This window comes from Cryptotermes secundus, unplaced genomic scaffold (genome assembly GCF_002891405.2).
Source record: "Cryptotermes secundus unplaced genomic scaffold, Csec_1.0 scaffold18, whole genome shotgun sequence".
In the NCBI taxonomy this organism is placed as follows: Eukaryota; Metazoa; Arthropoda; class Insecta; order Blattodea; family Kalotermitidae; genus Cryptotermes; species Cryptotermes secundus.
Genome location: NW_019735461.1, coordinates 757,567 through 772,116, shown reverse-complemented (window position 1 = coordinate 772,116; position 14,550 = coordinate 757,567). Strand labels below are relative to the sequence as shown.

Here is a 14,550-nt window from a genome sequence, read left to right as displayed (position 1 = left end):
AAACTCAATTCAAAGGCCGCGCCATAGCTCAAGCGGTTTGTCGCTGGCTTCCCACCGCGGCGGCCCTGGTTCGATCCCGGTTCTGGTCAAGTGGGATTTGTGGTAGACAAAGTGGCGCTGGGGCGGGTTTCTTCCCAGTACTTCTGTTTCCCCTGCCAATCTTCATTCCACCAGATTCTCCATCATCATAATCACCCGGGGCAGGTACAATAGTGGGATTTGTGGTGGACAAAGTGGCGCCGGGGCGGGTTTTCTCAGATTACTTCGGTTTCGCTTGCCAATCTTCATTCCAACAAATTCTCCATCATCATAATCACCCGGGGCAGGTACAATAGGCCAACCAATGGCCGCCGTGCCGAGTGGACCCAGCTGGATTCCACCCCCTTCCACACTAAGCGAATTAATTAAATTAACTCAATTCAGTATACATCATATCCTGCCAAAGTCCAGTTTAGTAATATTCTCTCGTGTGTTCCTATACCTCGCAACAGATCCTTTGCCTCGAGGATTTCCAATTAGAATTCTGAAAGCAGTTCTCATCTCCCCATGCGTGCTAAATATCCCACGTATCTTCCTTGTTGATTTAACTATCAGTAATCATAGGAGAGGCCTGTCACGGTAGCCAAGCGGTCTAAGGCATGTACTGTTTTCGCTCGCTTGGGTACCGGGATCGTGGGTTCGAATCCCACTCAGGGCATGGATGTTTAGTTTGTGTGTGTGCGATTTTCTGTGTTTGTATACAGGTAGAGGCATTGCGACGCGCTGATCACCCGCCCAAGGAGTCCTATCGAACGTGTAAGATCTAGAAAAACCTAAGTGAACGGAGAAGTTCATGGAGGTAGGCCTAGGCCCACTGGGGCTGTAGTGCCAAGGAAAAGAAATCATAGAAGAAGGGTACAATTTATGAAGTTACTTACTGCATAGTTCTGTTCGGTTTCCTGTCACTTCATTCTTTGAGCCTTCCTCCGCATTCTTTCCTCTCCTTAAAGTAAGGCTGGTAATTCTTTGCACTCAGGAATCGAATTGTGCTATTTCTTGGAAATCGTGGGCCGGGGAGTGTCACAAGAACAAATGTGTGTATAAAAATTGTTGGCTAGGTATAAATTGAAGAGTTTGTCTTCTGAGATATGAAGCCAGATAGGGCGGTGAAAGTTAGTCGACGTTTCGAAGGAACATATCGTCTTCATATTCAGGGTTGGAGAACAATCCAAGCAAGGAACCAACATGAAGCAGACAGCAATCAGTGCGCCACAGACTCTCAGAAACAGACCAGTTTTTCTGTGAGTAAAATACACATATGGAGAGTGGTGTGCCGAAACAAGCGAAAAGAAATCGGACAGACGTACGAGTATACAGTGAGGAGCTTCGTAAGTTGTACTCATCAGCGTTAAATATGATGAGACATGGATGGACGTGTTTCTTTTAAAATTAACTGTTCTAACGTTAGTCTTATTTCTGTTACCATTGCCATATTTAATTTTCCAAATTTGTTTACTTCATGTATTTCATCTTAACAGTGGCGTTTCACGAATAGACTTCTCTCCATGTAAATATCCATGTATATTTTGCTTCAAGTTCCAATATGAATATCCATTAGGCTTTCAAACAGGACACTCATTACCGGGTTTCAGATTGTATTATTACAAAATTAATTACCGTTATTTGTTACGGATGGTTCGGTTAGTCTTGTACACACACACACACACATATGTATATATTCAAAAGAGTTTGGTTTTATTGCGGGTTTTTTTTTTCCGATGGAATACTTGACAAAGAAACGAGAGGTGCGGGACTGTTTCTCTGTTTCTCACTAATTGAAATATTTATCAAAGTTAGAAAACCGCTCTTACATTTACAATGTGACACTGGGTTTATTTTCTGCTCCTTATATATTTCCCTGCAGTCACTCAGTTTAGGCACGTGCGTTTGTTGTCTTATTAAGAACAGCGCCGTCGGTATCGAGCTATGCGAGCACATGAGCACATCCACAGAGACCTTTCTTACGTTGCAAGGATGTGGCCAAATCATTTCCAGTGTGCTTTACGCGGTAACAAGGAACATTTAAAACGAGACACCACCATTCGGCAGCGAGCACTGATTCAGTGGCTTAGCCCATCGGGCCATATCGAGTCTCACAGACCGATTTGCTTTTGGACATCAGTTCTTCTGACAAGTATTTTCGTGGGTTTCTTAATTTTTCCGACACTAGTGCCAGGCTAAAACCTTATAACATCGTGAATGCATCCTCGGCCTCCCATTCAGTCATCCCGTCATTTCTTTTTGCTACTCTGTTAAACGAATCAGACCTGTCTAGAAAACCGAAATTAACAGCCGTGGGGATTTTTTATTTTTTTTTCTAATTGTAAGAAAAAATGTATATTACGAAAGAGGCCTAGGCAATGCCCATCCGGCCTTTTGTACACATTCTAGACCGTGGGGATTTGTTGCGCTGACCAGGCGACACCATCTATCCGCAAAAGTTGGCACTAAACTTCGCCGACAAGCGGCGGTCGCTCTGTCAGTATAGTTCACTTGCGGACTAAAATCACGGAGTTTGTTGTTGTTGTTGTTGTTAAACGAATCATTACTGCCCAAGTTGAAGCATAACACAGCTTAACCCTCATGCGATATGACTCTCTAAATAATACATAACAGGTTTCGAAAGTTGTGCTACAACTTAGAGAATACGTATTTTCTAAACGGCTTGTTGACCATTTTGTATACTTTATTGCTAATACAAATCTGTTCCCTGAAGACTTCTGTCTTCTGGGTTACAAGGGTCTGTATTACATTGAAAATCATTCGACGATTCGGAGGGACATGTCGTCTCCATTTTCGAGGTCAAAGAATAAGAAAAGCAATAAACCAGTATGAAGCAGGTACCAAGCTCTTAGAACCTGTAGGTTCTTCACAACCATGGCTGTGGGAACCTCAAGCCTACATATTTTCCCGTGAGCGTTATACACAGTACATAATAAAATATATTTCCATGTACTTGGCTATTTATGGGCCTATACCACATCGAGAAGTATTACGAAATTTCGTAAGATGGGTTATTTTGATAAATATTGCTACTTTGAAAGCTGCATATTGGGCCAATAAAAGTTTGAATTAAGTTACCCCAGTAACATTAGTATAAATCCCAGTACCTCGTGTAACTGAGAGTGTCTCAGACCATAGCGTCAAGAAGGGAGTATTTAGTCCTGAGGACTGTGGCACTCCACCTGCACGATTTTACCTCGTAACTCCTCACCACACTCAGTGCGAACCCTAAATATCCAATAAGCGCCCACACGACTTTCTCAATAATTTAAATATAAGAACCTTTTCGTAATTATTTTGTTTTACAAGCGTTGGATAGCGTAGTCGGATTAGCGACTGGCTATGGGGTGGACGACCGCGGGGTCGGAGTTCGCGTCCCAATAGGGTCAAGAATTTTCACTTCCCCAGTCATCCAGACCGACTCTGGAGTCCACCCAACTTCCTATACAATGCGTATCGGAGGCTTTCCGGGGGGTAAAGAGGCCGGGGTGTGAAGCTGAGCACTCACCTCCAACTAGTGCCGAGGTTAAGAAAATGTGGATCTACACATCCACTCCACCATACGTCTTCTTGGCGTAGTGCTTAATTAAGTAAGCACAAGGACAACTTTACATTTTACCTTTACAACTAATGACAGTTCGAAAATAGTTAATAATATTGTGTATATGATATGTTTACAGACAGACACATTAATGAGTTAGGCCATTGTATAATTTACATTAGGAATCTATGAATATGAAATAGAAAAAATTAAACTACAAAATTAATAATATATGTGACAAATTTGAGTTTTCTGAAGCAAAATTCGGGGCCGAAGTACAGTCGACCCCACCTTAACGCGTCATAGTACGCCCATATCACTGAATGATGTTAAGATGACCAAGTCTAGGAGAAGGGGTGCAATATGTAGTACGCATGGTGGGTGAAAAATGCTTACACACTTTTGTGCGGAATGCCTGAGGGGCTAACACAACTTCTACGCAGTCATGGATGTGTTTTTACTTGCATTATATGGCCGTGAACACAACAAATTCCAAATAAATAAACCAATATTAGTGTACTAACATTTGTTTATTATTCTGTGTCTTTTGCATATTTCGAACCAGCTGCCTCATCATCGGGTAGCTTTCGTGATATATCACTCGTTATTGAGCATTGTTCTAATGCGGGCACCCATCCAGGTACGCACTAACTTCGCCGAAAAGCGACGGTCACTCGGTCGGTATAGTTCGCTTGCGGACTAAAGCCACGGAGTTTGTTTTTTTATTGTTTTGTTCTATTACGGATCCATATTAATAATGATATTAATACAAATTTCGTTACCAATTTCTTCGTCTCGTTGTGTTATTATAATATTAGTCATAAAGGTTCAAACACTGAAACATTACAAATTATAAATCACTCCGTCTAATGTGACCTGTAAGTTTTTTACTACATAAGAACTTAACACCCTTACATGTTTCGGTCTCTGTGGACCATCTTCAGAGGGCAAACATCACTACAAATAGGAAACCACTATCACATAATTTGTTTACACGTAAAGTACATACACTTATATGCTACAATACATAGTACACAGAATAGAACATTTCACAAACACAGCAGTTTCCTGGGAATGAAATTTTTAAAAAATTGTATAAAATTCCTTGATGCTAATTAAAAGTTTTTTAGATTGTCAATAATTAAAATTCGTAAACCATGCAGGCTCGTGTTCGTCCTCCCATCGTCTCTCTTATATGGGGCAGATATTGTGCCACCTGGCTATCTTGATGTGGAGGTTCTTTATATCGTCCAGGGTTTGCTCGTGGCTGCTGTGCTGTTTTCACTGTCACATTAGACGGAGTGATTTATAATTTGTAATTGTTATTGTGACGGACCAGAATGAAACAAATCAAACTGAAACATTGTTTCAAATCTCTGTCAGAATGTTAAAAATTTTCCTGCTAATTAATTACTAATTAATTTTAATTAATTTTAAATTGGAACTGTTTTGAAGGGAAGTAAATGTCCATGGTGATATGTCGCAGAGTAGGGATGTGAAATAATATTTTAACGTTTTAAGTTTCATGAGTCATGACTAATATTACAATTTAGTAACACAACGTGACGTTGAAATTTGTAGCGAAATTTATATTAATATTGTCACGTACCTGGGTAGCGTGACAAGTAATTAATGAATTTCGAATTATTCGAATCGATTTATTGGACAGTTTTACCTACAGATAATTATAGCACACTCAGATTACTTTTAACTATAAGACACAAAACAAGATCTTCAACGTCTGCTTGCTTGAAGGATGTCTGCCTCTCGAAAGCAAGCCAGTTCACTTCTGACTTCACTTCTCTTTCTTCCTATGACTTCTCGTTACTTGCTTCCGGCTTCTGAACTGGCCTCCATTTATACCTGCTGGGCGGCTGAGGTAGCAGACACCTCCTTGAACAGTTCTGGCTTTCATTTCCATGGCAACGGTCTGCCTACGTACGCGTTGTCGTGTGAGCGTGTTTACAACTCACTGCTCTTATTGTAGCAGGAACGTGACTTCGTAGCTGTTGTCTAGCAATGGACGCCTGCTCTGACTCCGATATTCCGGCTTTTAGACGGTACGTCACAGTATTTTGACATGTCACTGCATTGCTAGACAACGGCTCGACAAGCACACGAACGCAGCAACAACAGCGGGGTTATGCAACCCGTTTCTAGGCAGCGGCTCTGTAAACAAACTTCCGCGTAGGCAGTAACGTTACACAGGAGTGGATAGAGACCACGTGACATATTTTGTGTAGGCCCGCGTCGAAGGTTTATAGGGAACAACAGAGGTCGTTTGCGGGAAGTCGTAAGCTGGAGGAGTGAGTAATAGACGGACTGAACTTGAGTTTCGAAGTTCCAAAGGAACAGCAATGTGACCAGAAGAAAATTTAGAAGACTTAGTGAGTGACGTTACATGTGCTGTAATGCATCGATATTGGGAGTGTGTAATTTACTGAGACATTTATAGTTCCTGTGTTATGAGGCCATTGCCAGGAAACGGATAGTGAAGACTAGTGGAAATAGAGTGAGAAAATTAGTGTGGCGTGATTGTAAATTGTGTACATCATCAATAGTATAATAATATTTATAGTTACGACCTCTAAGTGGTCAATAAGTCCAATTACCAATCGGAACCACGTCTTTAGTCACTAATACACATGTCAATATACTCGTAACTACTAATATGGATCCATATTAGAACACCATTCTGTAACGAGTGATATATCATGAAAACTGACTGATGATGAGCCAGCTGGATCGAAATACATAGTAGAAACAGAATAACAAACAAATGTTAGTACAGTAATATTGGTTGATATTTTGGAATTTGTTGTGGTGACGGCCATATAATAATAGCACAACATGATACACTACGGAATGCATACAGCAAAGCTGTCAGGAACAGTACTGAAATCGGCGTTAAAGAATGTGAAATGAGGGTGTGGGCTCCATGTACATGTCTGTAGATATTATTTATTTTTACTTTTCTATTTATTTGTTAATCAGTTAACGACCCTGTCTACTTTAGAATGTATAATGTCAAATGGTCGAATGATCAGCGAATAATGTGGAAAGGAATTATCGTGGGCTGATTGGAGATATTAACACAGAATTTGCTGGTGGGACAGAATAATTCGTACTGGGCAGCTCGCGAATATAATTCAGAAGCTTCTGTTTCAACTCCTTCTGGCAACTTGCTCGGTCCCTCGGACCGTTATGAACGCGGGAAAGAATCTTCAGCTTCCACAACAAGTGGAGAATTTCTTAACCAGCTGAGCGACTGTTAACGTCACAAGGCCACTGCTCTATGGAGTAAGAGATCTAATGGAAAGGTAAATGCACAATTGGCCCTGAACTTAATTAGACATAAGTACAAACCTTGAAGATCTTTGGAGTGTGAAGTTAGCTCCATTCATTCTTAGCATGGACACTGGACAGAGATGAATGGTTAACTTTACCTTCCACACCCTCCACCCAGAATAAGAAAAAATGTTAACACCCATTCTATAGAAGGCTGTGGAAGCCTCAGAGTTGTTCTGAAGGAAATGGTGAAGAGAAATATTTTTCACTTCAACATGGCATACGAAATGCGTAACACCAACCTCAGCCCTCGTAGCCCAAACCCACTTAACTTAAACCGAAAGAAATGCCAGACTCATCCCCAGCCTCGGGCAATTGTAGAAAGAAGTTCCGAAGATGTTGGACTCCAACCTGAGACCAACAAGGAGAAGGAAACCCCTCTCAGTAAGTACCGGCAGACACTTCCAAGTTCCCACTAACAACTCTGTGCCACTCCAGGCGAACAACACTCTGATCTGGCAGCTCCTCAAGGAAGAACAAAGAGGTTAGACTCCCCTCCCCAGTCATCATAAGAGGCACCAGTCCAGAAATTTTCTATAAACATCTCTTCCCCAGATATAACTGTCACTGTTGCTCTCCAGTGGTTGAGCTTTGATGTTATGAGCATCAGAAAATTGTGGTCAAAATCCCGCGGCTCACCTGAAGCAAAAATAACAGCTTCATGCTCTTGTTTCAGTTGGGTCTGGCAGCAGGGCTGGAACTGTTAGTATACGCGGGTTGACGACGTCTGTTTAGGTACAGGGTGTATCTCTTTAGCGTGGCTATTTACATTGTCCTGAATCTTGTAATTATCATTGTCAACGATGAGACATAAGAATGAATACACGAACCTGCATTGTAACAATGACCTTTGTAATATATGTTCTTCATCTCGTGTGTGAGCTGGTTCGTATACCCCCACCGTAGTCCTGCTGCCCATAGAAGGAGACGAAAAAGAGAACCCGGTGCCTGGGGGTATAACTGAGTCGCTGAGATGCATAAAGACAGAGAGCAGGTTGAGGGTTGGATGCAAGGCTAGCGACCTTGCTCTGTAAAAGGTATTGTTGCGAAACCCAAAGAAGTGAAATCTCGATGAAACCTGGCAGAACCTCCTAAGGAAGGCTACGGTTCATTTCCTGTGCTCTTCTGCTGATTTTTAACACGCATCTACATAGTTCTGAAGGCCCAATTCCAGTACCGCCTGGTATGTTGCTGGAAGTCACAGACAATTGGCAACGTAACTGCTCTCTCCGGGTGGTGCACGTGGTAGCGTAATTGGTTGAGGCGCTATGCTACAAGCTGGAAGGTCGGTGGTTCGATTACCGATGAGACGATTGGATTTTTCAATTTACCTAATCCTTCCAGCCGCACTGTGTCCCTGGTATCAACTCAGCCTCTGAGAGAAATGAGTACCATGGATCATCCTGGGGGTAAAGGGCGACCGGCGCGTAAAGCAGACAACCTCGCCGCTATCTGTGAGCTGATTGCCTAGAAAATGTGTGAGCCTCAACAGCTCACAACCCTATGGGCCTCCGCAGCCTCTCACAAAGATAGCTTTACCTTAGCTTACATTTACTACGCTCTCCAACGTAGTCATAAAATTCTAAGCTTACGGTGCTCATTGTTACAACTTTCTACATTCTGGCTATATCTGGGTCCACTGCACGCAATCCGCATGATGCCTCTGGTGTAGGGCTGGCCACCGCCAGGGGAGGAAGTAACATTCTGGTCTTCATGTACCCTGTTGTAATGGTGTTGCGACCAAAATGGAGGACGTAGGCCATGGTTGCAACAGCCTCCAGTCAAGAGACAACAAGATATGAAACCAGCGAATAGACAGCAGTAGCGGAGCCAGAATCCATCTCTTGCAGCACTACTATGGGCATTGTTATAATCGCAGTACAGCAAATCACGTGACATCGACCACCAGAAAATGAAAATGACTTCTTTACCATAATCATGGGCAGTATGCGTGGTCTCGCCAGAACAAGTGCCTGTCTACGTGAAGCAGACTTCGCACTTCCTTACATTTTTAACCTCTGGTCTCGAAGAGAAGGGATACCTAAGTGAAGGGGGATGCAAATTTCTCGATGTCCGTCACTTTCCGGTAAAGAACTCAAACAGCGGTCGTTACTACAACGTTGTTAGGCTGAGGAGCCGTCCGCAATGCGGCTAGTGCCAATGGCTGGAAAAATCTCTGTATCTACCGGACAGTTCTCTGCCTCAGTAGGCGAGTCATGCGGGTGGACGGACAAACATGATATTACATTATACATAGACCTCCTATGTGGTCTAGTGGTCAGAGTTCCTGCCTACAGATCCAGAGTTCCCTGGTTCGAATCCCGGCGCTACCAGATTTTATGACAAGTAGTGGCTCTGGAACGGAGTCCACTCAGCCTCGTGAGGGGAATTGAGGAGCTATTTCAAGGAAATAGCGGCTTCGGTCTAGAAACCCGAAAATAACGGCCGTGGGGATCCGTTGCGCTGACCACGCGACACCCTCTATCCGCTAAAGTTGGCACTAACTCCGCCGAAAAGCTGTGGTCTCTCGGTCGGTATAGTTAGCTTGCGGACTAAAACCACGGAGTTTGTTTGTTTTTTGTTTATTACATTATACATTTACTTTATGCAATTAACGCATAAAGAGACCGGGACCTTAAATTCTTATGAATGTTAGTCGTTAGGATGGGATCGATATGGGTTTGTCTATTATTGCATCTAAATACTGCATTTATAGTAGCATTTGTATTTGGAATATTATACAGACATTTAAGCTGATAACTTCTGAGTGAGCAGCCAGTCCACATTATACGTCACACTTGGCGATCCTGGTGCTCAAACAGCGACGAAAAGAAAGAAAGAAACCAACAAAGTGCAGTGAGGATGGGATAAAAAGGGGATGTAAAGAAGGAAGAGCTGGCTGTAAACACGCCACTATGACCCACAAGCGCAGTTTTATATTGATGGACTCCGAGTCTGCAAACTCTCGTGCTGAAGTTCAGCCAGAACATGGCACAGGTGTGTTGGCCTTGGTACCTTCAGATAGGGACGTGCTGATAAACGTTGATGGACGGGCTGCAACTATGTTACTAACGGTAGTCTATATAGGGGTGCTATTATTGACCTGTCATGTGGAAATAAGCCCAAAGATTGATAGCACACCTTGCATTTAACAACGGATTTACTAATCAATCGTTTTAGAATTGTTGTGGGTGCGTGCAATGCTGGAACTGGGTAGATTCCCTGACCAATCATTCTGTTACCATTCGCATTAGCTCCTTCATCACCTCACCTTTCTATTCTACCTAAATTTTGCAAATATTTTATTCATTATTTGCCTATAGCGAGGAGGCTGGAGAAATCTGCATAATGAAGAGCTTTATAACTTGTACTCTTCTCCAAGTAGAATTACAATGATCAAGTCAAGGAGGATGAGGTGGGCAGGGCATGTAGCACGAATGGGGGAGAAGAGGAATGCATATAGGATATTTGTGGGAAAGAGACCACTGGAAAGACCAAGGCGTAGGTAGGTAGACAATATTAAAATGGATCTTAGATAGATAGGATGGGATGGTATGGATTGGATTGAACTGGTTGAGGATAGAGACTAGGGGAGGGCTCTCGTGAACACGGTAATGAAATGTAAGATTATGAAACTTCGGGTTCCGTAAAATGCTGGGAAACTCTTGGGTAGGTGCAGAATTTGCGGCTCCTCAAGAAGGGCTCAGCTCCATGAGTATTTGCCTGTAGTGAATACAGTGGACGTAGAGGTGTAATGTTGCTTTGATCGTTCGCATATCCATCTCGATAATTGCGTTTCTTTGCTGAGTGAACATATTTTCATTTTTATGTGTACATTCTTTCATTTGAGAAATTCACTTTCTCTCTTCCTACACATTTAACGAATTGCTTTTCTGACGTTTGATTAGGAGAGTTTTATTTCGTGATATAAACTTACACATGACAGCATAATTTGTAAGTCATGTGTAATAAATCGAAGTTCTATAATTGTCTCTTACAAGTAAGACTCTCGCAGCCTACGTTTAGTCCTATGTATATGCAACTGAAGAGTTTCGCTGCCTATATTACAACCCCCAAACAGACTGAGGGTGTTTGAGAACAGGGTGCTGAGGAGAATACTTGAATCGAAGAGAGATGGAAGTGACAGGAGATTTGAGAAAACTGCATAATAGGAGCTTCATAATTTTACCCTTCACCAAATATAATTAGAATGATGAAATCAAGAAGGATGCGACGGGTATGTCATGTAGCACGAATGGGGCACAGAATGCATTTAGAATATTGGTGGGAAATCCAGAAGGAAAGAGACCACTAGAAAGACCAAGACGCAGGTGGGTGGACAATATAAAAATGGATCATGGAGAGATATGATGGGGTGATATGGATTGGATCGATCTGACTCAGGATAGGGACCAGTGGTAGGCTCTTGTGAACACGGTAATGAACCTTCGGGTTCCATAAAATGCTGGGAAGTTCTTCTTGAAATTACAACCCCACGTCTGGTCTGTACTCTATAGCGACGAATAGTATTCCTGCCAGGAATAGAAGCCCAGTTGTCCACTCAACACTCCTACACGTTACTCCATTGAACGAACTGCCGAGTTTTATCTCGGCTGTTTGTAATCATATCTCGTGACCTGAGTTCCAGCCCCGTTTACAAATAACCTGCACAACACAGCCATTATTTTCCGCATACTTTGCGTTACTGTTCCACACGTGTAGTTGTTATATACACGCATATCAAATTCCCCGAGGTAATTCCTCCGCGCCAGAAGACTTGACAGGATAGGATCCCCAGTAAAGCAAAAGAGAGACTTCATTCTGCAGCTATTCTGGAATCCTAATTCAGGTTTTCTCGTGCTTGCAGAGTTGTTGCTGTGACTCTCATAATCCTGTTATTTTGTGAGGGGGTGTCCTCTTCTGGGGCATACAATTTACAATTTGGCCTCTTGCCCCGAGGGAGAGAAAAGTGTTGTGGAGAATATTTTGATATAAGAGAGCTCTACAGAGGACCAGAAAATACGGAGTCACAAAACAAAATAAAGAATATATACGAAGGGTAACAGACGAAATGTGGACTTTATCATGTATACCGTAAATCGTTTCACATATTTCGTTTTTCTTCTTCTTCTTCAAATTTGATGCGAGAGACTTCCATCAAAATTGTTTGTATTTCTGATTTACGGCCATAATGATCCATAGCGAAGGCTACTCGACATCAAGCCTTCAGTAGATATTTCTATGCATCGCACAAACCATTTCACATATTTTATTGACATTAAATATGGAAGAATTCGCCAAAATATCTCGAACTCATCTGATTTTCAGCCATGTTCACCCATAATAAAATTTAATGTGCTTAAGGCCCCAAATTAATTTGTTAGTATATTCCATTAATTATTCAGTATAATTCGTTGAAATTCAGTACGAGAGGGTTCCACTAACTTGCACGTCATTCTTCTTCTTCTTCTTCTTCTTATTATTATTATTATTATTATTATTATTATTATTAGTTCAAGTATTCTTTAAACATGGACGGAGGAGCGAAAATATATAAAAATGAGGTTCAAGATGAAATTAAAGGAGCAATAAATTCATGAAGCTCTTGTTATTTTTGTTGTCCGTTTCAAATCGACGTTTAAGGTTGCCTAGTTACCCCTTCCAGTTTGAACAAGTGTGATAGTTGAAGGTAACAGGTAAAGGATAAAGGTATCCCTGTAACAGGCCTTGGAGGACCATAGGGTTGTGAGAGGTCGAAGCGCCCACATTTTCTAGGCAATTGACTTACAGATGGCGCTGAGGTTGTCAGCCTTACGAGCCAGCCGCCCTTTACCTGCGGGAATATTCCTGGTACTCATTTCTGTTAGAGGCTGAGTCGACACTGGGGCCATAGTGCGGCTGGATGGATTAAGTAAATTGAAAAAAATCCACCTAATCGGGATTCGATCCCACGACCTTCCAGCTTGTAGCATAGTGCCTCAGCTACCGCGTGCCACCTATAGTTGAAGGTACCATTGTATTTTATAAAATATAATAAAAAAGAAACGTTTTTATTTTGCGAGTAATATGTAACAGGTTTTCGACCCCTTCAGCATCTTATATAAATGTGCTGTAAATTTTCTACGCTCGTCAGGAAGCCTAGAGAACCACGAACCACAGGTTGAGTGACACTGAAAGCTTTCTCAAAACATACCGCAGGAAATTTCGTTATTTTCCTGGCGTCTTCAATAGTTGAGGGAATCTGAGAATTCAGTCAGTCTCTTTCGACCAGTAGGTCTCAACACTAATTTAGAGGAACTGTAAGTTTTATGAGGTTGCTTAATAACTCCAGTAATTTTCCCCCCTTTCGTTAGGGAGAGAGAACGCATATTACTGGCTTCTGAGATGTAATCCATGTAGGTACCAAATTGTCTGAAATGTGGAACTTCATCCGCCCTGAAAATGGAGGGCCCAAACTTGGAGAAGTTTGAATTGTTACTATATCCAAATTTCGAAAAATACTCCTTAGTTCTATTTTATTTTGGTTAGAATTATGTTGTAGAGACATTAATTTTGTAGAGTCGTTGTTAAATTGTTCGCTTGAAGCAGCTAATTAATTTTGTCATCCAGTGCCAGCTGGATTCAATTACTTACAATATACCAGATAATTAATGCGAGAAACAAACAATTTCTCAAAGACTCCAGATTTGGAACTTAATTTTGTGCTAGCTCCATCAGGACGAAAAGCTATTAAATTATGCTGTAAGTGAATTAGGTAAATCCATACGATTTCATTGCAGAGGGTAAAGTCTTCAAGTATCCTCATCTGTTGAATTTAATTATAAAATCTTTACAGATAAATTCAACGGTTCCTGAAGGGCCGCGCCATAGCTCAAGCGGTTAGTCGCTGGCTTCCCACCGCGGCGGCCCGGGTTCGATCCCGGGTCTAGTCAAGTGGGATTTGTGGTGGACAAAGTGGCGCTGGGTATGGTTCTCTCCGAGTACTTCGGTTTCTCCTGCTAATCTTCATTCCACCAATTTGCTCCACAATCACCCTCACCTATCATCTGGGGCTGGTATAATAGGCCAGAAGTGGCCGCAGTACAAGGGACTTAGTTCCACCCCACTAGCAAAAAAAAAAAAGAAGAAAAACTGTTCCTGAAAAGCGTCAATACATTTTCTTAAGTAACTACTAAGCATTCCTATTCACAGATTGTGCTTCACCCATCATGATACTAATTTTAGCTAGATGTCCTATAATTCCCTGTAACAGACCATGGAGGCCCATATGGTTGTGAGATGTTAAGGTTCCCACATTTTCTAGACAATCGGCTCATAGATTGCGGCAAGGTTGTCAGCCCTACGCCCTGGCCGCCCTTTACCCCCAAGAATATTCCTGGTAGTCACTTCTGTAAAGGCTGAGTGGACCCCATGGCCACAGTGCGGCTGGAAGGATTAGGTCAATTGAAAAAAATTCAATGACCTCATCGGGACTTGAACCCGCGACCTTCCGGCTTGTAGTATAGTGCCTCAACCAACTACTCTCCGTCGGTATAGTTCGCTTGTGGACCACAGGCCACGAAGTTTGGTTGTTTTTTGTTCTACAATTATACCATACTTATTTCATAATGTAAGATTTG

General features: G+C 42.1%; 1 protein-coding gene across 1 annotated transcript in view; it reads left to right on the top strand.

Moving 5' to 3' along the window:
• Window positions 1-14,550, top strand: part of LOC111869267 (junctophilin-1) — a 230,931-nt gene that overhangs the window by 202,410 nt on the left and 13,971 nt on the right. The gene's annotated exons all lie outside the window — the stretch shown is intronic.